The 23,690-nt window shown below is 37.6% G+C and overlaps 1 long non-coding RNA gene across 1 annotated transcript; it reads right to left on the reverse strand.

Annotated features, from left to right (window-relative positions):
• Positions 1 to 4,623: 4,623 nt before the first annotated feature.
• On the reverse strand, positions 4,624 to 5,932 carry LOC309606606. Its single transcript, XR_014231985.1, has 2 exons — positions 4,998 to 5,932; positions 4,624 to 4,660 (listed from the first exon to the last, which is right to left on the reverse strand). It is a non-coding gene; the product is annotated as an uncharacterized lncRNA (long non-coding RNA).
• Between the last annotated feature and the right edge of the window lie 17,758 nt (positions 5,933 to 23,690).

Here is a 23,690-nt window from a genome sequence, read left to right on the forward strand (position 1 = left end):
CACAGAAGAAGAAATATGAATAGCCAATAAATAAACCTTAGAAAATGTTCAGTTTCACTAATAATTGAAGAGATGAAAAATAAATGAGATTCCTTTTTTGTTAGTTACATCCTGTACTGAGAAGGGTGTGGTAAAAAGGACATTCTTTGTTCACTACTGAAATAACCATTTTAGAAGGCAATTTAGTAATTCACTTCAATTAATGTGGAGATTCTGCTCTTAAACATCATGAGAGATTATTGCCTTGTCCATTTTCATCAACCTAACTATTGCACTTTTGTACTGATGGTTTGTAAAGATAATACCTCATGGGTTATCTATCTAATTGTAGATCTAATGTCTCCTCAGTTATTTCTATATTTTACCTATTTATCATTTTCTAGGTATACCACTAACAACCTCAATAAAGTTCTAGTTTATTCATAAAAGTTTAAAAAAATTAACAAGTTGACTTCAACAAAGTGAACTGGTTTCTCCTGCCTCCATTACTTTTCAAAAATTTAAGATACACTTTTATTATTTTCTGTTACAAAAGCAATATTTATGTTTATTGTAGAAAAATTTAGGGGATAAGGACAAGGGAGAAAGTTGCCTCATTCCACCTCCAAGTGTACCACTTGGAGGACATAATTCTTAGACCTTTTTCTAGCCATAAATATATGTATGTAGTATACACATTGTCAAATTAACCTCCAGAAAGCTTATAAATGTATATGCCCACCTACATGCAGTGGGAAATGACAAGCAAGATCATAATTTTCCCTTGTCAACAGTGGATATTGATGTTTTCTTTTTTTAAATTATTTATGTATTTTTATTTATGGCTGTGTTGGGTCTTCGTTTCTGTGCGAGGGCTTTCTCTAGTTGCGGCAGGTGGGGCCACTCTTCATCGCGGTGCGCGGGCCTCTCACTATCGCGGCCTCTCTTGTTGCGGAGCACAGGCTCCAGACGCGCAGGCTCAGTAGTTGTGGCTCACGGGCTTAGTTGCTCCGCGGCATGTGGGATCTTCCCAGACCAGGGCTTGAACCCGTGTCCCCTGCATTGGCAGGCAGATTCTCAACCACTGCGCCACCAGGGAAGCCTGATATTAATGTTTTTAAAAATGATTTTTAAATGGTTTAAAAATAGTTTTTTTGTTTTAATTAGTTGTGTTTTTTTTTTAACATACTCAGTGAATATTTATAGATCTTCTTTTTTTGAGTTCCCTATTAATATTTTTTGCTGGATTGTATTTTAGCCAAGTGTAATCCCAAGATTGTTGGAACTGTTTTGTTTTAGTTGGGCCCAGTCGATTCTTGGAATTTCTACAGATCAATAAATTACCTTTTATCTATGATTTGTTCTACATGCAAATTGTAATCACTGTAATTTATAGAAGTTGCTCAAATCATTTCACCTTTGCATTTAAGGTCATATTCAATCTCTCTCCCTTAAAAAAAACCACACTTCCTTAATGATGTCTCTTTAGGCACTCTAGGGGACACAAAGATGAATAGTAATATAAATAACATTTTTTAAAATTGAGATAATAGTCACGTAACATAAAATTTATCATTTTAACCATGTTAAAATGCACAATTCAGTGGGTTTTAGTATATTCACAATATTGTACAACCATCACCACTAACGAATTCTAGAACATTTTCATCACTCAAAAAAGAAGCCTCATAGCACAGGGAGATCAGCTCTGTGCTTTGTGACCACCTAGAGGAGTGGGATAGGGAGGGTGGGAGGGAGGGAGATGCAAGAGGGAAGAGATATGGGAACATATGTATTTGTATAACTGATTCACTTTGTTATAAAGCAGAAACTAACACACCATTGTAAAGCAATTATACTCCAATAAAGATGTTAAAAAAAAAAAAAGAAGAAGCCTCATACCCCTAATCAGTCACTCTCCACTCCCCCTCATCCTCACCCCTGGCAACCACTAATCTACTTCTGTCTCTATGGATTTGCTTATTCTGAATATTTCATATAATGGTCTTTTGTGACTGACTTCTTTCACTTAGCATGTTTTCAAGGTTCACGCATGTTGTAGTATGCATCAGCACCTCATTCAATTTTATGGCTGAATAATATTCCATTGCGTGGATATACCACATTTTATTTATTTATCAGTTGATGGACATTTGGGCTGCTTCTATTTTTTGACTCATAAATAATGCTGCTATGAACATTCATGTACTGTATATGTTTTTGTGTGAACATATGTGAACAAAATTCTCTTGGATTTCAACCTAGAATTGGAATTGCTAAGTCATATGGTAACACTACGTTTAAATTTTTGAGAGATACATAACATTTCTGAAGACTTAATATGTGTGTGACACTTAGTAAGCACTTGACTTGCATTTTCTCATTGAATCCTCACAACTTTCTGTGGTTGGTCCAATTATTATGTCCATTTTACAGAAGAGAGCAACTCAGAGATGTTAGAAAACTTGCTCAAATACCCACAGCTAGTTGGGACAGATCCAGGATTTGAACTATGGCAGTCTGGTTACAGAATCTGAACTCTTTACTACTTATTGCCTTGACACATATGGTTCGAATGGGCAGAAGATAGCTCACAATAATGAAACAAGGTGAAATGGAGTAAGAAGTATAAGTCCCATGTAATGTGTTAAGAGGATTATAGAGCTGCAGAGTAGATTCAGGAAAGGCTTTCTAAAGGGAATATTTGAAGGGAAACTTAATTTATGGGAACAAGTTCAAGAAGAGGAGCTGGGGTGAAAGCCAACTAGGTGAAAGGACTATTACAGGCATGGCAAGTTAGTTTTACATCAAGTGCCAATTCCAGTTCATTGGTAGTGACTGTCTATAGCACTGTGTGGAGATACTGTATGCCAGCTCAGTGGGAAAGAGTATGATGAGTAATTAGCAAAATCTGCCATGGGTGAGGGAGGGGAGATTTGAAGACCTCGTGATACGAATTTTCATCGCTGGACTATTACGCTATGGAGATGAGAAATTATGGGTCATGTTCTGGAAAACAATGACTATATGATTTTGACTGGATCATAGGGTATGTGTAAGAAAGTGGAGGCCAAAATAAGATTGGAAATATGTGATGAGGCCATATTGCACAGTGTTTTAGATGACAGGCTGATGAGTTTGTACTTAATTCAGCAGACAGCGAGAGTCACTGAAGATTTTCAAACAGGGGAATATTGTCATAGGAATCCTACTATAAGAAGATTAATCTGGTGGCATACAGAATGCATTGACATGCAGAAAGGTTAGAAACAAGGAGGCCAGTTAGGGTAATGCTAAAAAATTTAGTAGATGGTGATAAAGTCATGTTAAAACAAGGAACTACCATTTTTTCCCCCATTAATTCCTTAAAGATTAAAATGTAGGTGTGAGGAAATGAACACTCTAATACTCTGATGGTGATACATTGGTTCAACTTTTCTGAAGGACATTTTGGCAATGTGTATAAAAAGCCTTAATAATGGTTTATTCTTTTTAATTAAGTATCTGTAAATTTATGCCAAGGGAGTAATTCTGAACATATGCAGAGATGTAGCTCCAAAGGTGTTCATTGCATTGCCATTTTAGAAAACAAATGTAGCCCAGTTACTGGCTGGGCAGTTTCTCTTGTCACCAGCCCATCTGAGTCAGGACTTGGCTTTTTTTTTTTTTTTTAAAGTTTAATTTTTATTTATTTATTTATTTATGGCTGTGTTGGGTCTTCGCCTCTGTGCGAGGGCTTTCTCTGGTTGCGGCAAGCGGGGGCCACTCTTCATCGCGGTGCGCGGGCCTCTCACTATCGCGGCCTCTCTTGTCGCGGAGCACAGGCTCCAGACGCGCAGGCTCAGTAGTTGTGGCTCACGGGCCTAGTTGCTCCGCGGCATGTGGGATCTTCCCAGACTAGGGCTCGAACCCGTGTCCCCTGCATTGGCAGGCAGACTCTCAACCACTGCGCCACCAGGGAAGCCCAGGACTTGGCATTTAATTCACCATGGAGAACACACTGCATGAAAAGCATTTCGTTAGCAATGTTGAGTTTACTGAAGATTATGTAGGGGACATGGAAAAAAGGCTTTAAAAAAAATTGAAAAACATTCAGGAGGGGGCTTCCCTGGTGGCACGGTGGTTAAGAATCCGCCTGCCAATGCCGGGGACACGGGTTCGATCCCTGGTCCGGGAAGATCCCACATGCCGCGGAGCAGCTAAGCCCGTGCGCCACAACTACTGAGCCTGCGCTCTAGAGCCTGCAAGCCACAACTACTGAGGCTGAGTGCCACAACTACTGAACCCCGCGTACCTATAGCCCGTGCTCCACAACAAGAGCCACTGCAATGAGAAGACCGCGCACTGCAACTAAGAGCAGCCCCCGCTCGTCGCAACTAGAGAAAGCCCATGCACAGCAATGAAGACCCAACGCAGCCTAAATTAAATAAATAAATTTTTAAAAAATTCAGTAAACTTGATAAATATTCCTTAGACATTTCTGCTTCCTCCACAGTGCTGAGCAGGGATCCTCATCTCTCTGCCCCTTCGCTACACAGAACTTAGCCCTGCTGCCCCTCCTCTCTTTTACTCTTCCAAATTACTTTTTCTGCTTGATTTTGGGAATCAAAGTCTATTCCAAGTGGGCCTCTTTTTTTTGGGGGGGGGCCTCTTTTTTTAAAAGCTGGTTTCTAGGGCTTCCCTGGTGGTGCAGTGGTTGAGAATCTGCCTGCTAATGCAGGGGACACGAGTTCGAGCCCTGGTCTGGGAAGATCCCACATGCCGCGGAGCAGCTGGGCCCGTGAGCCACAATTACTGAGCCTGCGTGTCTGGAGCCTGTGCTCCGCAACAAGAGAGGCCGCGATAGTGAGAGGCCCGCGCACAGCGATGAAGAGTGGCTCCCACTTGCCACAACTAGAGAGAGCCCTCGCACAGAAACGAAGACCCAACATAGCCATAAATTAAAAATAAATAAATAAATAAAGATTTAAAAAAAAAAAAAAAAAAAAAAAAAAAAAAAGCTGGTTTCTATTAGAAACAAAAAGTGTCATAAATATTTATGGAGGATATAAAAATTACTTATGAATTACACAAAACATTGGGAAACATATGTTAAAAAAATAGGAGAGATTTGTTGAATAAATTATGGCACAGCTTGTTACTACCTAACACTTATTGAGTGATCACTCTTTGGAAACCTTTTCTCCCTAGGTGTATCCATTTCCACGGTTTTAAACATTACTTATGTGCTGACAACTCCCAGTTTTATACCTCTAGCACAAATCTTTCCTCCGTGTTCCAGACACATATTATCTCACTCCGGACTAATATATGTGTACTTGGTATCTCTACTTGATGTCTCATAGACGGCTCAGAGTTGCTATGTTAAACCTGTTCCTCCCTGATCCTGGTCTTCCTAAACTTGGAAAATGGCTGTGCCATCTGAAAAGTTACTAAAGTTGGAAGCTTAGTAGGCAATCTTGATTCTTAATTCCTTCCTTCTTTCCTACCCCATATCCAATTTATTTCCAAGTCCATTGAGTACTGTCTCCAAAAGAATGCCATCAATCTCTTTTTATATCCACTGCTACGCCCACACCAGAAGTTTCCATGCAGAGAGTACATGATGTGTAAAGGCACAGAGACCTAAGAGGACTGGATTGTCTGAGGAAACTACAGGTACATTAGGGTAGTAGGTCCATGTGGTTTTAAAAAGATGCTGGAAAGGATGTCCTTGCAGAAGTGGGAGAGGATGGGATTCAGAGCAAAGGCAGCAAGCAGGTTTGGGTGAGGACCTAAGCAGGGACCTGGAGGAGACACTCAGGCCATCTCTTTTTAGAAATATTAGTAAAGGAAAAAATCATACCAACAAGGCAACATAAGTCACAGTCTTTTTTTAAACAGGTACAATGTTTGTTATTAGAGACATAGCACAACAACAAGTGGGAGAGCACACAGAGAAACAGTTTTTTTTTCTTTTTTAATAAATTTATTTATTTACTTTAGGCTGCGTTGGGTCTTCGTTGCTGCGTGTAGGCTTTTTCTAGTTGCGGTGAGCAGGGGCTACTCTTCGTTGCGGTGCACGGGCTTCTCATCGCGGTGGTCTCTCCTGCTGTGGAGCACAGGCTCTAGGCACACGGGCTTCAGTAGTTGTGGCACGTGGGCTTCAGTAGCTGTGGCTCGCAGTCTCAGTAGTTGTGGCTCCCAGGCTCTAGAGCGTAGGCTCAGTAGTTGTGGCACACGGGCTTAGTTGCTCTGCGGCATGTGGGATCTTCCCGCACCAGGGCTCAAACCTGTGTCCCCTGCATTGGCAGGTGGATTCTTAACCACTGCACCACCAGGGAAGCCCCAGTCACAGTCTTTTAATAAGCAAAGAGATGTTACAAAACTGTTGCCATCCCATCTGGAAGGATAGGTTTTCCTAAATGTACAACATCAAAGGTGTTACTATTAAAAGCAGTTATTAGAAAAGGAAAAATAATACAAACATAAATGTTCTCTCTTAGTCATGAGTGAACTTGTTTAATCTCAAAGTCAGAAGTAGTTTTATATTGGCAGATTTTGACTTTGGAGGAAGGCCCAATACATACTTGCTTTCTTTTCTCTCTCTCTCTCTTTCTTTATATTAAAAAATTTGAAATAAAGATGTAACTCGTATACTATAAAATTCACCTTTTTAACATGTATGATTCAATGTTTTTAGTATCTTCACAAGGTTGTGAAACTGTCACAACTAATTCCTGAACATTTTTATCACCTCCAAAATAAACCCCATATCCACTAGCACTGACTCCCGATTCTCCCTCTTTATAGCCCTTGGCAATTACTAATCTACTTTCTGTCCCTATGGATTGGCCTATTCAGGATAGCTCATGTACACAAAATCATACCATATGTAGCCCTCTGTGATTGGCTTCTTTCACTTAGCATCATGCTTTCAAAGTCCATCCATGTTGTAGCATGTATCAGTACTTCATCCCTTTATATGGCCAAGTAATATTCCATCATGTGGATATACCACATTTTATCTATCCATTTATCACTTGATGGGCATTTGGGTTGTTTCCACTTTTTGACTATGATGAATAATGTTACAATGAACATTTGTTTACAAGTTTTTGTGTGAATGTATGTTTTCACTTCTCTTGGGTACATATTTAGAAGTGGACTTGCTGGGTCATATGGTAACTCAGTGTTTAACTTTTTTGTGGGACTGCCAAACTGCTTTCCAATGTGGCCCACCATTTTACATTCCCCCTAACAACAGATTACAATTTTTCCACATTTTTTTGCCAGCACTTGTCATTTTCTGTTTTTTTGTTGTTGTTTTTTTTTTATTACAGCCATCCTAGTGCCTTCCTTTCCTTTCCTCTCTCTGAAGTCCTATCTCATTTGCTGGCTGAAACCTGATATTTCACTTATCATTCTTCATTTTAAATCATCTGAGGATGATTGAAATTGGCAGTCTACACAGTGTTTTAAAAATCAAGAAATTTCTAGAAAGTCTAGAATATTTGGAAGTTCTGGTAATACTGGGCAACATTTAGCTGGAGCTGAGTAGAGACTCTCCAGTCTTCATCATCTTCTACTGTCTTACACTTAGGTCGCTTTCCACGTTGTTCATTTTTACTTGTCTCCATAGATAATTGAGCTTTCAGGTCCTGGTTAAAGCCATTTGGCATAACTTAATTGTGAATACTGACTCTCAGAGCAAAATATAATGTCCTCCACATAGAAATAGAGGAGGTACATAAACTTCATGGGGAAAATTATAAAACTTTACTGAAAGAAATCAAGGAAGACCTAAATAAATGAAGAGAAGTAACATGTTCAAGGATAGAAAGATTTAATTCTCCCTAATATAATCTAATTCAGTGCAAAATGATAAAAATTCTGACAGGCTTCTTTGTGGAAACTTGACAAAATAATTCTAAAATTGATTTGGAAAAGCAAAAGGCAAAGAAAAACCAAAACACTCCTGAAGAAGAATATGGTGGTGGGAGAGTTGCCCCACCAGATTAACACATGACTTAGTACGTGAAGAAATCTGGCATTACAAATCATAAGGATAAAAGGACTCTTCAATAAAGGGTGCTGAAACAATTTGTTATCCATGTGGCAAAAAAATTCAGTCCTCATATGATATATGAAAACAAATTTTAGGCTGTTTAAAGACCTACATGTAAAAAGCAAAAGTTTAAAATATTTAAGAACAAATATCGAAGAATATACAATATCAAGGAAGGAAAGGATTTCTTAAGCAAAACACTCAAAAAAGCACATCCTCAGAGAAGAATATAGATAAATGAAATAAAACAATTTTCAGCAGAAAGACATAATGAAAAAATGTGACAGGACAATTTACAAACAAGACGAAATATTTTCAAAACACATAATTGGCAAACAATTGGTATTCAGAATATATTTTTAAAAACCTCTTTCAAGTCAATAAGACAAAGGCAAACAACCCAATAAAAAATGTGCAAAGGAGAAATCAGAATGGCCAGTAAATATATGACATGTTCAATATCATTATTAATCAGAGAGATGTAAAATAAAACTAGTACCTGATTGGAAGAAATAAAAACATCTGACACTTCCAGGTGTTAGAAAGGATATCAATCAATGGAAACTCATAATTACTGCTAGGTAGAGTGAAATTGGTAAAAATAACTCCAGAAAGTAATTTAGCATTTTCTCAAATTTGAAGATGCCCATACCTTACCACTCAGCAATTCCACTGCTGGAGTACTCTTGCGTCCATGAAACAGGATAGAGGTACAATAATATTCTTGGCAGTATTGTTTGTAATAAAAAAATTGGGTTGGCCATCAACCAAAGAATGCGTAAATACATTTTGGTGTATTCATCTAATGACAAGCAATACAGCACTGAAAACAAATACTTTAAGACAACGTATAAAAATTTTTAACAAATGAAATGAGTGAAAAAAGAAAGTTATAGGAACATATTTACATTTATGCCAATTATATTAAGTTTGAAAGCATGCACAAACTAAATAGTGTATTGATTAGGGGAACATTCACATGTAGTAAAACTATAAAGAAAAGCAAAGAAATGGTAGAAAAGAAGTGACAGTTACTTCTGAGCATGGGAGAAAAGATGCAATCGAGAAGGGATAAAGAAGAACTGGTATACAAATGGTGTGTGTGTGTGTGTACACACATACTGTTTATGTATGAAGTAGTATAATAAAATCTCAGAGGAGTTTTCACGAAGAAAGGTAGTGGAGAGAGGAATGGGTTAATTGGGAACCTGGGTTTGTGTAGGAGTATAAAATGGGGAAGGGAGGTATTGAAGAAAGTCTTCACTTCACAGTTTTGCCTAAGGTTGGCCTTTTCCAAGATAGGGATTCTACTTCTTTACACCTTAATGTCACAAAGAATTGGGAAAATGTACATTTTAAAAAATTATTTTGCATAAGAGATGACTACCCCTCAGGGCATAGGAACTGCAAACATTACATACATTAACAATGTGAAAAGTACAATAAAGGAATTTCCTTTTTTCCCCTTTAAATGGCTTGGTAAATTTGAAAGAGCCCTGGATTAAGAGTCAGAGAACCAAGATTCTAGTTTTGCTCTGTCCTAATTAATTGTGTGACCTAGGGTAACTAATTTTGTCTCACTGAATCTCAGTTTCCTTAGCAAGATTATTTCTAAGGCTCAGCTTTAACTTCAGTCATTCTGTGAGTTAGAGAGCCTCTCAACCAAAAAGAAAGTAGGCATGTTCATCTTTTTAATTCATTAAAATTCATCATTTTAATAAAGATATATTCTATTAATTTGGAAAAGCAAAAGAGAGTATTAATTTTCCTCCCACAGTCTTAATGAAGAAATAAAGAAACTAATTTTCCATTACCATTCAAGGGGCAATCCACTCCTTCAGATTGTGAAACTAATGTAACAGATTCAACCAACTGAACGGTCTATGCATCTTTCTTCCCCTCTCCCATTCCAAGCCTGGGAACTATATTTTATATAAACAAAGTTTAAATAGTTAACTAAAAATGAATGCCGTTTTAAAACTTAAGTTTATATATAGTACTGTAGTTAGAGCAAAATACCTGCAGACAGTTTCCAGTATCTTTGACTTTATAACATTTCTTATCTTCTGTGTCTGAAGCACAGCAGACATTATGATCTTTACTAATTATAATTTTCCTAATTAAAGTAACTTGTATCTATAATGCCTAATTTTCCTAAGGTGTTCAGTGTAGTTAGCAGATATTAAATCATTTATCTTTATAACATATCAGTGAAGCTAGTAGAAGTATTGTTCTCATAATTTAGAGGAGAATATGAAAAGTCAATGATCATAGGTCATGATCATACAGTAATTTTTGTCATGAACATTAAGATTAGATCTCTCTCTCTCTATATATATATATATTTTTTCCTCCCCCACCCACTTCCTATTTAGGGGAAATTCCCTACCATGCACAACCCTAGTGGGATGCAGGGATCTGCCTTCCACTACTGAAACCAAAGGGCAGTGATATCCCCTCTCTCTGGCTTGGGGCAGCCAGAGTATGGGCACATTATCCAGAATATAGGATTTAGACATTCTAGTTCACGGCCTTGAATTTTTTTCTTTTTTAAAAATAATTTATTTATTTATTTATTTATTTTTGACTGCGTTGGGTCTTTGTTGTTGCCCGCGGGCTTTCTCTAGTTGCAGCGAGCGGGGGCTGCTCTTTGTTGCGGTGCACGGGCTTCTCATTGCAGTGGCTTTTCTTGTTGTGGAGCACAGGCTCTAGGCACGAGGTCTGCAGTAGTTGTGGCACGAGGGCTCAGTAGTTGTGGTTCGTGGGCTCCAGAGCACAGGCTTAGTAGTTGTGGCACACGGGCTTAGTTGCTCTGCGGCATGTGGGATCTTCCCGGACCAGGGCTTGAACCCGTGTCCCCTGCATTGGCAGGTGGATTCTTAACTACTGAGCCACCAGGGAAGTCCCCTTGAATCTTTTCTTAATTTTTATTTTATATTAGAGTATAGTTGATTTACAATGTTGTGTTAGTTTCAGGTGTACAGCAAAGTGATTCAGTTATACATATATATATATTTTTTCAGATTCTTTTCCCATATAGGTTATTACAGAACACTGAGTAGAGTTCTCTGTGCTGTACAGTAGGCCCTTGTTGATTATCCATTTTACATATAATAGCATATATATGTTAATCCCAACCTCCTAATTTATCCCTCCCTCCACCTTTCCCCTTTGGTAACCATAAATTTGTTTTCTTTTTTTTTTCAGCATCTTTATTGGAGTATAATTGCTTTACAATGTTGTGTTAGTTTCTGCTGTATAACAAAGTGAATCAGCTATATGTATACATATATCTCCATATCCCCTCCCTCTGTGTCTCCCTCCCATCCTCCCTATCCCACCCCTCTAGGTGGTCACAAAGCACCGAGCTGATATCCAAAAATTTGTTTTCTAAGTCTGTGAGTCTGTTTCTGCTTTGTAAATAAGTTCATTTGTATCATTTTTTTAGATTCCACATATAAATGATATCATCTGATATTTGTCATTCTCTGTCTGGCTTACTTCACTTAGTATGATACTCTCTAGGTCCATCCATGTTGCTGCAAATGGCATTATTTCATTCTTTTTTATAGCTGAGTAATATTGCATTGTGTGTATGTACCACATCTTCCTTATCCATTCATCTATCGATGGACATTTAGGTTACTTCCATGTCCTGGCTATTGTAAATATTGCTGCAATGAACATTGGGGTACATGTACCTTTTCGAATTATGGTTTTCTCTGGATATATGCCCAGGAGTGGGGTTGCAGGATCATAGGGTAGCTCTGCTTTTAGTTATTTAGGGAACCTCCTTACTGTTCTCCATAGTGGCTGTACCAATTTACAGTCCCACCAACAGTGTAGGAGGGTTCCCTTTTCTCCACACCTCCTCCAGCATTTATTATCTGTAGACTTTTTGATGATGGCCATTCTGACTGTTGTGAGGTGATACCTCATTTTAGTTTTGATTTGCATTTCTCTAATAATTAGCAGTGTTGAGCATCTTTTCATGTACCTTTTGGTCAGGGCCTTGAATCTTGAGGGAGTAACGCACAGATGCAGAAACTATTAAGAATTACTTGTACATAGTAGCAAAGACATCCAGAATCTACAATGGTGTTATGTGTCTGCTGTCAATCGTGTCCTGTGGTGTGACCTCTCCCAGCGTCCTAGCCAGATGATTCCTCTGGTGTTATCTGGGTTCTGGTTCCTGATGATCAAGCTTCCTTGGCTTCTGCCCATTTTCTGAATCTCCTTCTCCAGGTTTCTCATTGATTTTGTGAGCTGCCCAATGCCCTTCCAATAAATTCCTCTTCTGCTTATGTTAGTCAGAGTTGATTTCAATTACTTGCACACAAGAGCACAGAGTCCCTTAATCCATCTGCTTTTGAAGGCATGATTTTTTTTTTTTGGCTGTGCTGCGCGGCATGCAGGATCTTAGTTCCCCAACCAGGGGTCAAACCTGCAGTGGAAGCACAGAGTCTTAACCACTGGACTGCCAGGGAAGTCCCAAAGGGATCATATTTTAATCACTAAGTTGTTCTGTATACTTAGGATAGTTAAGTTTTGCACTAAATTAAAAAAATTCTCTGCTATATTAGTTGAAGTCTAGCTGCAAAATCATAAGCCTTTGTATATAGCCTTTAGGATAATGTCAACCGCATATTTTTTATTGGACCTAATCAATAAAGTTAAAATGGAATTACAGATTGGAAATATTTCCATTATATCGAGCAAGGAAAAGCAAGATACAAAGCAGAATGTATAAAATATTCTCAATTTTATACACATATTGGTGAATAGAAAAAAGTACTGGAAGAATAGGTAATAAAAACACTCAGACTTCCCTGGTGGCGCAGTGGTTGAGAATCTGCCTGCCAATGCAGGGGACACGGGTTCGAGCCCTGGTCTGGGAGGATCCCACATGCTGCGGAGCAACTAGGCCCGTGAGCCACAACTACTGAGCCTGCGCGTCTGGAGCCTGTACTCCGCAACAAGAGAGGCCGCGACAGTGAGAGGCCCGTGCACCGCGATGAAGAGTGGCCCCCGCTTGCCACAACTAGAGAAAGCCCTCGCACAGAAACGAAGACCCAACACAGCCAAAAATAAATAAATAAATAAATAAATAAAATAAAATAAGGTACCACTTACTTTAAAAAAAAAAAAAAAAAAGAATCCACCTGCCAGTGCAGGGGACATGGGTTCAATCCCTGGTCTGGGAAGATCCCACATGCCACGGAGAAACTAAGCCCGTGCGCCACAACTACTGAGCCCATGTGCTGCAACTACCGAAGCTCACATGCCTAGAGCACGTGCTCCGCAACAAGAGAAGCCACCACAATGAGAAACCCGCATACCACAGCGAAGAGTAGCCCCAGCTCGCTGCAACTAGGGAGAGCCTGCGCGCAGCAACGAAGACCCAAAAACAAAAAAGAACCCAAAAAAACCCCAAAACACTAATAAGTGTAGTGGGAATATAAGTTTGATTTCTTTGTGCTTTATTTTGACATTAAAAAAATTAACATGTATTATTTCATAATTAAGAAAAACCCATAATAACTTAAATTTCTGGTTTTTTTTAAGTGGAAATTTACTGTTAAAAGAAACATTTCCACAGACTATTTACTGATTTAGTAGGCTTTTAGTCAACGATTCATGAATCAGGCAGCATTCAAACTAACAGATAGAGAGGAGCTCTGAATAACTGCACAAGATGAGAGATTTTTATAGACTAAAGTGAGGAGAACAAGGAAGTTATACTGGGCATTTGCTGGTTGATTAAAGCAAAGTTACTTTCCTTATATGGAGCAAAAGAGCATCTTGGAGCAGGTCGGGTAACTTGTGCTGAGCAGGCAAGTACTGATTGGTTGACCTAGGACATCATTTCTTGGGAGAGCCAAGCATAGAAACATAGTGAAGTTTTGTTTTGCTGACATGGGGCTTAGCATGAGCGACTCCAGCTTGGGCCTCATCTGGTTACTTTATACCATTACAAAAATAGAAAAAACTAGATTTCATTTTGCAAACATAGAAAGAAAATTAGTCGTAATTTGGCTTCAACAATTACCAACACATGGCCTTTCTTGTTTCATCTGATATACGCTTTACTCCCACTAATGCTAAATTATCAGCTCAGAAAGATTTTTTTCATTTAATTGATTATTCCTTCTTTTGCATATGTTACTCTCCCTTTTAGGAATTCTTAATCAACATCTGTTTCTTTCACTTCTTTAAACCTTATTCTCGTATTTTTCTTTCCTTTATCCTTTATCTCTTTATTTTGGTTAAATTTCTAAGTTTGCCTCCTGCTTTACTAATTCTGCTTCTAACTTTGTTGTGTACTGTCTTCAATGCAATTTTAAATCTAATCTTTTCTATTCTCAAAGGGTTTCATTTTTATGAATGCTTATTTTGTTCTCATAAACAATCAATTCTTCGATCTTATTGAGAAAAAGAATCAGAAAATTTTCTAGACTTTTCCTGTTTTTGTATTAAATTTATTTTAGAGGGATCCATTCCTCTGATCATTCTAGATCAGGGGTGGTCAAACAGCTCTCAGGTGCCTGTTTTTGAAAACAGTTTTATTGTAATACAGCCTTGCCCCTCTATTTACATAGTGTCTAGGGCTGCTGTTGCATTATAAAGGCTACAATAGCTGCTTTCCTGCTACAATACCACTCTGTCTAGTTGCCACAGACTGTATGGCCTGCAGAAGCTAAGATATTTACTATCTGGCCCTTTATAGAAAACGTTTGTTGACCATTCCCAGGTGGTATCTTAGTTTTGAATTGCAGAGTATTTTCATAATTCCAGAGATTTTTCTTTATTTGCCTATCAACAAGAATTATGAACAAAGGGTTAGTACCAGAATCAAAAGGGGGCCCTTTCAAATTTTGCCTGCCTGGACCCACATTAGACCTACCAAATCGGAGTTCTCTGTTGTGCCAACCTTCTTTCTCTCACTACCCTGGCTCCACTGTCAAGAAGATGCTTTGACCGTCTGCGTTTATGGCCAGCTGTGTAATTTGTACCTGGGGAGGCTAACTTCCTGGACGTAGTCTACTTGGAAGACTAGCTTTTTTCTCCATGCTTTTTCCAGTTTATCCGCTATGTTAATACAAACCAATAGGAATCAAAGTGTTATTTTAAGCTGCTTTGGCTTGACATAAACAGCTATAATAAGTAACCAAAATAAACTTGCATTTTTAACCTCCTTTAACTGGTTTCTTACTCAGACTATAGATTATACCCATATACTTATGTTAACTCACACAGGGCAATGTTAGTTAAACACCATTATTATCTCAGGTCAGATTAGTTTGCTACTTCAGAACCAGAAAATAGGACTTTCCAAAAGGAGTCTTAGACCCTGAGTAGGAAAAAATGAACCATAGATTTGGTATTAGTGTTAGCTTATTTGTGATTTCTGGAAAAATCTTTGAATTTTCTGTCCTCTGGTTATTCAAGCTTCAGAATTGTAGTTGGAATTGAGACTTTTATCTCCTTCCAGCTCTAAAATTCTTTACTATAACAATACTTGAGTATAGTCCTGGAGCCTGTACTAGTGCTAAGCTCCAACGAGTCTCCACAGAGGAGCCCTGGTTCATCAGAGGGCCGGCTAGGAGGCAGGGGAAAGGCATAATGATGTAGAAAATAATTGAAAAGTAATACCATGGTTTTTCCCAAGACTGGTCCAGATCTCTCTTACTTGGTCTTATGAAATTGTTTTTAACTGACTTAATAGGGATGTTTCAAGCCACATTTGGCCAGAATATAAATTTATTAGATAAATCTGATCTTCAGAAAATTATGTCAAGTTGGCCTTGTGTTTTATATCTTTATTTAACTTAGATCCACATTTTGGATACAGTTTTTTACTGAACTCTGTGAATAAAGGAGCCCAACAAGCAGTGTATTTTACAGCAGTATAAGTTTTAAGAGCTCTTTCATCCTTTCCCTACTTATGTGGAATTCCTGTTAATGTCAGCGGGATTTACTATGATTGAAATGAAGGGAGTCTGTGTCCTTGAAAAGTTTGTAAGCAGTCTTTAGATATATAAATGATATTACATACTTATGAACAACATATAAAAGTTTAAATAGCATTAACATGAACAGAATAAAATAAGATAAAGATATGTCTGTATTAGCAATTGAAGAGAATTGGAGAGGAAATTGAATTAATTATCTGGGTAATTGCCTTGTTTTTTCACTTTAAGTTTGGGACAGAGTATTGGGAGAGGCTCACTACTCAGGTTGAGTAATGAAGTGCCTTCTTTCAGATATAAGGTTCTGTATATTTGCATTAGTAAATCAAGGACTGCAAGGATAGAACCACTTTCTTCCAGATGAATTTTTTTTTTTTTTCTTTCTTCTCTGTTCTCTTAAGATGGTTTGTCTCTGCATCCATTCCTTTATCCCAAAGTTTGAGTCAGGGAAAAATAGGTGGGTGTTTTATCTATATTCTACAACTAATTTTGGAGGAAGAAGGGGGTGGAGGTTGAACATTCCATTATACATTCTGGCATAAGTGGGTCTCTTTTTTTTTTTCTTAATAGATTTAATTAATTAATTAATTAATTAATTTTTTGGCTGTGTTGGGTCTTTGTTGCGGTGCGAGGGCTTCTCATTGCAATGGCGTCTCTCATTGCAGAGCACAGGCTCAGTAGTTGTGGCATGTGGGCTTCAGTAGTTGTGGCTCATGGGCTCTAGAGCGCAGGCTCAGTAGTTGTGGCACACAGGCTTAGCTGCTCCTAGGCATGTGGTATCTTCCCAGACTAGGGCTCGAACCCATGTCCCCTGCATTGGCAGGCAGATTCTTAACCACTGCGCCACCAGGGAAGTCCCAAGTGGGTCTCTTTTTTATCTCAATGTAAATACTCAGTGAAGAATATCCCAGCTTCATTCATCAAAGATATACAGACAGGGCTTAAGTAAACCTTTGTTTTGAGGTTATGGACTAAATCTTTAATCTAGTAAAAAAGAAAGAGAGGAAAGAAGAGTGTGGAAGGCTCAGAGCAGCCCATCCACACTATTTTAGAAAAATACTTGGCCTGTTGAACAGAGGAATAGTTCGGTATTTGAAACCCTAGGCAAAATCCATCAGTAAGTCCTAAAACTTGGAGTAAAGGAATAAGAGACAGGAAAAGACAAGAATACTGTTACTCTGAAGTCTTTACCTTGATTAGGAGAATAATGCCAGCAATGGCATAATACAAGTAAAGGGGTCAGAAAGAGGATCTGGTTGAGGGGGCAAATAAGATAAATTTTATAAACTTGCTGGATTTGTCTCATTGCTTTTCATTAAGATTTGGATTGGAAGTTAAAAGAAAAACCCAGTATATTAGGAAAAAAAATAAAAGTCTTAGGAAGAATATGTTTAATGCAAATTTTCTGATATGAGGATTTTTTTTTTTTTTTTTTTTTGCTGCAGGGCTTGCGGGATCTTAGTTCCCCTAGTTTCTCCAACCAGGGGTTGAACCCCGGCCCTCGGCAGTGAAAGGGCAGAGTCCTAATCACTGGACTGCCAGGGAATTCCCAAGGAATTTTTGATTTGTTCTCCTATGTAGTATACATACAGCATAAGGTTAAATAAAGTCAAGTAATCATAAGCTCCAAAAAAAAAAAAAAAACCCACCAAATCATAAGCTCACAATAAAACCTCTCCTGTAGTATGTGTAGTACATATAGTAAATGTTTTGTAGTTGATTAATCTATTGACACCTAAAATTCAATAGCTAATTGACATGTTACATTGTTATATATGTCAAATTGAAAAGCCAGAGTGAAGACCCAATATGTACCGCAAATTTTAGAGAGATTTCGACTACAATTTGTGACACTACCAACATGAAATTCTTTAAGTTATATGCACATTTGACTTTAAATTTAAGTATATATCCATAAGTATTTATTAAATGTGTGTCATGTGCTGAGCACTGTGCTGAGGCTGCAGATACAAAGATGAATAAGATACAATCCTTTCCTACAAACATGGAAACAGATAACTATGATGAAATGTGATAAACGCTGACTAACAAGTTACAAGCACTTGTTTTCACTATAGCATTTTGATATAAGCTATAGAAACCTGTTCATTTACTTTGTGCATATAACATTTTTCTTTGATGTACATATTATCTCCTGTTATTCTCCTAGGGAGTCATTGTGCTTATTCATGACGAACTCTTAAGTAGCTCCAGGCCTATTAATGTAGGATGTGAAAACTGTGATTATAGAGAACCTAGTTTGGGAGACAGGTAAATATGCTCACTCGCTTTACGACACCAGGTAAAAATGACATACTTTCATTCTCTGACAATTATGGTTAAGGTTGGATTAAGACATTCTGAAGCCTTAATCTGTGTCAAGTGTAAAAGTGATTCTACATTATAATAAAGATTCACAATCTATTTATAAAAGAACACACACTTTGTAGTGAAGAAAGTTCTTACTTTGCATATATGTAAAGTTACATCAGATTAGTTGAGAGGAGGAAATGAGGACAGAGAGCTAAAAGGGAAAAAAGAGAGAGCACAGAAGAAAGAGGAAGAACTTCCCATCAACTGGGCTTGGACTTAGATGCCTGATAGCCACTTAATCAATTAATACTTATTCATTCATTAATTCACTTAATTAATACTTACTGAGTCCTTAAAAATAACAGGCATAATAACAATAGTAATACATAATAGTGATAATAATAATAATAACAGTTATCAGGTATGAAGTGCTTACTACTTACCAGGCACAGTAGTGGGCCCTTTATGCACCTTACCTATCATAGTTATATCTTATAGGTGGATACTATCATTATTCCCATTTTACTGATGTGGATTTTGAGGCACAAAGAGATTGAATTACCTTGCCCAAGGTCATCAGCTAGTAAATGACAGTCAGAATTTGTATCAAGCCATCTGCTCTTAACCACTAGGAATGTGCCATCCACTGTGCTAGCCTTTGGGGATTTAAAAGTAAATATGACCAGATTCCCTGTCCTGAAGGAGTTCACAGTCTTACTGGAGAAAGAAAGTGCAAATAATTGCCCTGCAGTGTGATAAACACTACAATAAACATATGTAGAATCCAGTGATTATACAAAGGAGGGAATGATTAATTCTGCTTAGATGGGAGTAAAGGGTTGATAAAATTTCAAAGAGGCAAACTGTGAGCGGGAATTTAAAGAATGAGAAGGTGATTTTTAGGCAGTCAGGGTAATAGTGAAAGTAGAAGGAGCAGCATATGTAAAAGTTAAGGGAACTTCAAGCTGGGGCGAGGTACTGGGGAGGGAGAGCCTGGAAAGGAGGACTCCAAGGATATGCCAGGCAAGTGGAAAAAGTGTATGGAATTCTAAACAGTTTCATTATGTTTATTAACTTTTAGATAAGGCATGTCTGTATTAGCAATTTATTCAAAGATAAGATAGCCATCCATAAAATAGAATTCATTATAAAATGTAACAATTTTGATAAAAACTTTAAAAAGTAAAAGACTTTCCCAACAGTTATTTTCACTTCGAGGGTATCACTTTCACTTTGGGGATATCACTTCTGGGTGATATCCATTGTACACACAGACATTTCAAAAAACAAAGTTCCATCTTATTATACTGTATTAAAATACCTCTTAGATATTTTGACATAGATATCTGGACCAGGTAGTTTCCATCTGGCTACTAGCATCAAAAGTCTGGTGTTCAGAGACAGAAAAAACAAGGTCGGCAACATAACTTACAGAATGAAGTCCTAAGGCTTCTGTTTGTGAGGTATGAGAGAGAAAATCTCAACTTGGGGAATGGTGTCTAGCTTGAGTCCTCACTTAGGTCCTCTGAGTTTTACAGGCCCTTTCATAAAGAATCTGGGGCTGGGGTCAAAGAATCCTAAAGCCCTCTTTAGGATTTTTCACTTTTAGTCTTTAGACTGACTCTTCCTTTCACCTCTTCCCCACACAATTGACTAATACCATGAATTAGATCTCTGACAGATACAGAGGGGCAGGTAGCACTGTTTCTAGTATGAGTCCATTAAATAATCATGTGATAATTATGTAATTAAGTATTACGGTAATCATATGATAGTTACATACAATAAAAATGTTATGATTACAATAGAAAGGTGTTTGTTCCCTCACAATTTCCCTATTATTTTCTGTGTAATCTTCAATTTTAGTGTACTATAATTTACTCAATCATTCTTTAATATGATATTTAGGTTATTTTCAATTGCATGCCATTATAGATAATGCTGCAAAAAAGAACACTGTGTACATATTTTTTCCCACATGTCATTTCCTTAGTATAAATTCCCAGGAGTGAGAGAAAAAAATAATATTTTCATAGCTTTTCTGTGTATTACCATATTGCTTTCCAAAAAGGGTATGCCATTTATAAAGGTACCAAAGGTATGAGTGACCAATTTAATCACGTACTTCACTGGCATCAAGTGTTACAATTCAACAACAAAAATTGCTGATATGATAAGAGTAAAAAAAATCTCAAGTTTATTTTGACCTGCAACTCTTTGAGGAACTACAAGGATGGTCATTTCATGGGTTCTCTTATTGTATGTAAAAGAAAATTCCAATTTTGGCTTAAGGCAAGTCTACATAGTTATAACTTAAAAGAATAAGGTGTTAGAATTTACCAGGTTTTGTTAAACATTTTAATAATTTAAAAAATTCCATAAGTTTACACTTAAACTTGGCAAGTTACACTGTGCTAAAGTTTTCTCTTATCCTTCTCAGAATTCAAAGACATATTTGTAGTTTTAATCAGTGTACTCATTGCTGTGTTCTTTGAGATTACTTATATTTTATGCACTGAAACAGTATACTTATTTTTTAAAGGTTATGAAGGCTTTGAATATATTAATATACTATGTAATTTTCTAAATATCCAACATTTCAGAATAATTATTTCAAAGTTTTCATTACTATAAATAGCACTGTTATGAACACCTTTGTACAATTGTTATTCTCCTTTCTCCTGTCTCCATTTGATTATTCCCCTTGGAATGTTATCTCAAGAATGGGATTATGGGGTCAAAGGATGTGCCTAATTTTAATTGTTAATTGTTGTTAACATAATGATGGGTTATTTTTAAGTGATTAACTACTCTTGTTTTAAAATAGACACTTCAGTTGGAACCAAGGTGTTTTCCATTGAACCAGACATCTATCATGAATATTTTAGAAAAGGAGAAGTGGCAAAAAGTTCTGAAAACTACTTTAAATATTTCTTCTAGGGACAAGTTATATTTTATATTTACTAACCATTGGGACATATGCATAGAATTATAAGGGGATCAGAGGTCATTAAGTTCAATTCCTTAACCTCTGAACACCTTAGTTTCTTTTGTTTTTTTAGCATCTTTATTGGAGTATAATTGTTTTACAGTGTTGTGTTAGTTTCTGCTCTATAGCAAAGTGAATCAGCTATATGCATACATATATCCCCATATTCCCTCCCTCTTACATCTCCCTCCCACACTCCTTATCCCACCCCTCTAGGTGATCGCAAAGCACGGAGCTGATCTCCCTGTGCCGTGCAGCTGCTTCCCACTAGCTATCTATTTTACATTTGGTAGTGTTTATATGTCAGTGCTACTCTCTTACTTCGTTCCAGCTTACCCTTCCCCCCTCCCCGTGTCCTCAAGTCCATTCTCTATGTCTGTGTCTCTATTCCTGTCCTGCCCCTAGGTTCATCAGAACCATTTTAATTTTAGATTCTACATATATGTGTTAGCATACGGTATTTGTTTTTCTCTTTCTGACTTACTTTCCTCTGTATGACAGACTCTAGGTCCATCCACCTTACTACAAATAACTCAATTTCGTTTATTTTTTTATGGCCGAGTAATATGCCATTGTATATATGTGCCACATCTTCTTTATCCATTCATCTGTGGATGGACACTTAGGTTGCTTCCATGTCCTGGCTATTGTAAATAGTGCTGCAATGAACATTGTGGTACATGACTCTTTTTGAATTATGGTTTTCTCAGGGTATATACCCAGTAGTGGGATTGCTGGGTCATATGGTAGTTCTATTTTTAGTTTTTTAAGGAACCTCCATACTGTTCTCCATAGTGGCTGTACCAATTTACATTCCCATCAACAGTGCAGGAGGGTTCCCTTTTCTCCACACCCTCTCCAGCATTTATTGTTTGTAGATTTTTTGATGATAGCCATTCTGACCGGTGTGAGGTGGTTTTGATTTGCATTTCTCTAATGATTAGTGATGTTGAGCATCTTTTCATGTGTTTGTTGGCAATCTGTATATCTTCTTTGGAGAAATGTCTATTTAGGTCTTCTGACCATTTTTGGATTGGGTTGTTTGTTTTTTTGATATTGAGCTGCATGAGCTGCTTGTATATTTTGGAGATTAATCCTTTGTCAGTTGCTTCATTTGCAAATATTTTCTCCCATTCTGAGGGTTGTCTTTTGGTCTTGTTTGTAGTTTCCTTTGCTGTGCAAAAGATTTTAAGTTTCATTAGGTCCCATTTGTTTATTTTTGGTTTTATTTCCGTTTCTCTAGGAGGTGGGTCAAAAAGGATCTTGCTGTGATTTATGTCATAGAGTGTTCTTCCTATGTTTTCCTCTAAGAGTTTTATAGTGTCTGGCCTTACATTTAGGTCTTTAATCCATTTTGAGTTTATTTTTGTGTATGGTTGAACACCTTAGTTTCTTAATGTGCAAAAAGTATATAATAATAGTGCTGTTGTGGAGACTAAAACAAGATAATGCATGTAAAACACTTAGCTCTTTGTATGACACATAGTAAATTATAAGTAAATATTAGTCATTATCAGAGTATAGCTGCTATAGTTAGCATATACCATATTGAAAGGTCATATTCTATCCATTTGTCATATGTGCGAGGCATTTTTTGAGAATTTGGTGTGTAAAAGTGAACAAAGCTACACAGCAAAGGAAACCACTGACAAAATGAAAAGGCAACTTACTGAATGGGAGAAAAAATTTACAGATGATATGACTGATAAGGGGTTAACATTCCAAAGTACAACTCAACATTGAAAAAACAAACAATCCGATTAAAAAATGGACAGAAGGGCTTCCCTGGTGGCACAGTGGTTAAGAATCTGCCTGCCAATTCAGGGGACACGTGTTCGAGCCCTGGTCTGGGAAGATCCCACATGCCGCGGAGCAATTAAGCCCGTGAGCCACAACTACTGAGCCTGCGCGTCTGGAGCCTGTGCTGCGCAACAAGAGAGGCCGCGACAGTGAGAGGCGCGCCCACCGCGATGAAGAGTGGCCCCCGCTCGCCGCAACTGGAGAAAGCCCTTGCACAGAAACGAAGACCCAACACAGTCAAAAATAAATAAATAAATTAAAAAAAAAAAAAAAAGGACAGAAGACCTGAATAGACATTTTTCTAAAGAGGACATGCAGATGACTAACAGGCATATGAAAAGATGCTCAACATTGCTAATCATCAGGAAAATGCAAATCAAAACCACAATGAGATATCACCTCACACCTATCAGAATGGCTATCATCAAAAAGAAGACAAATAACAAATGTTGATGAGGATGTGGAGAAAAGGGAACCCTCATACACTGTTGGTGGGAGTGTAAATTGTTGCAGCCACTTTGGAAAACAGTATGAAGGTTTCGCAGAAAACTAAAAACAGAACTACCATATGGAGTAATTCCACTCCGGGGTA

Source organism: Balaenoptera borealis (assembly GCF_965194805.1).
Source record: "Balaenoptera borealis genome assembly, chromosome: 11".
Lineage (NCBI taxonomy): Eukaryota > Metazoa > Chordata > Mammalia > Artiodactyla > Balaenopteridae > Balaenoptera > Balaenoptera borealis.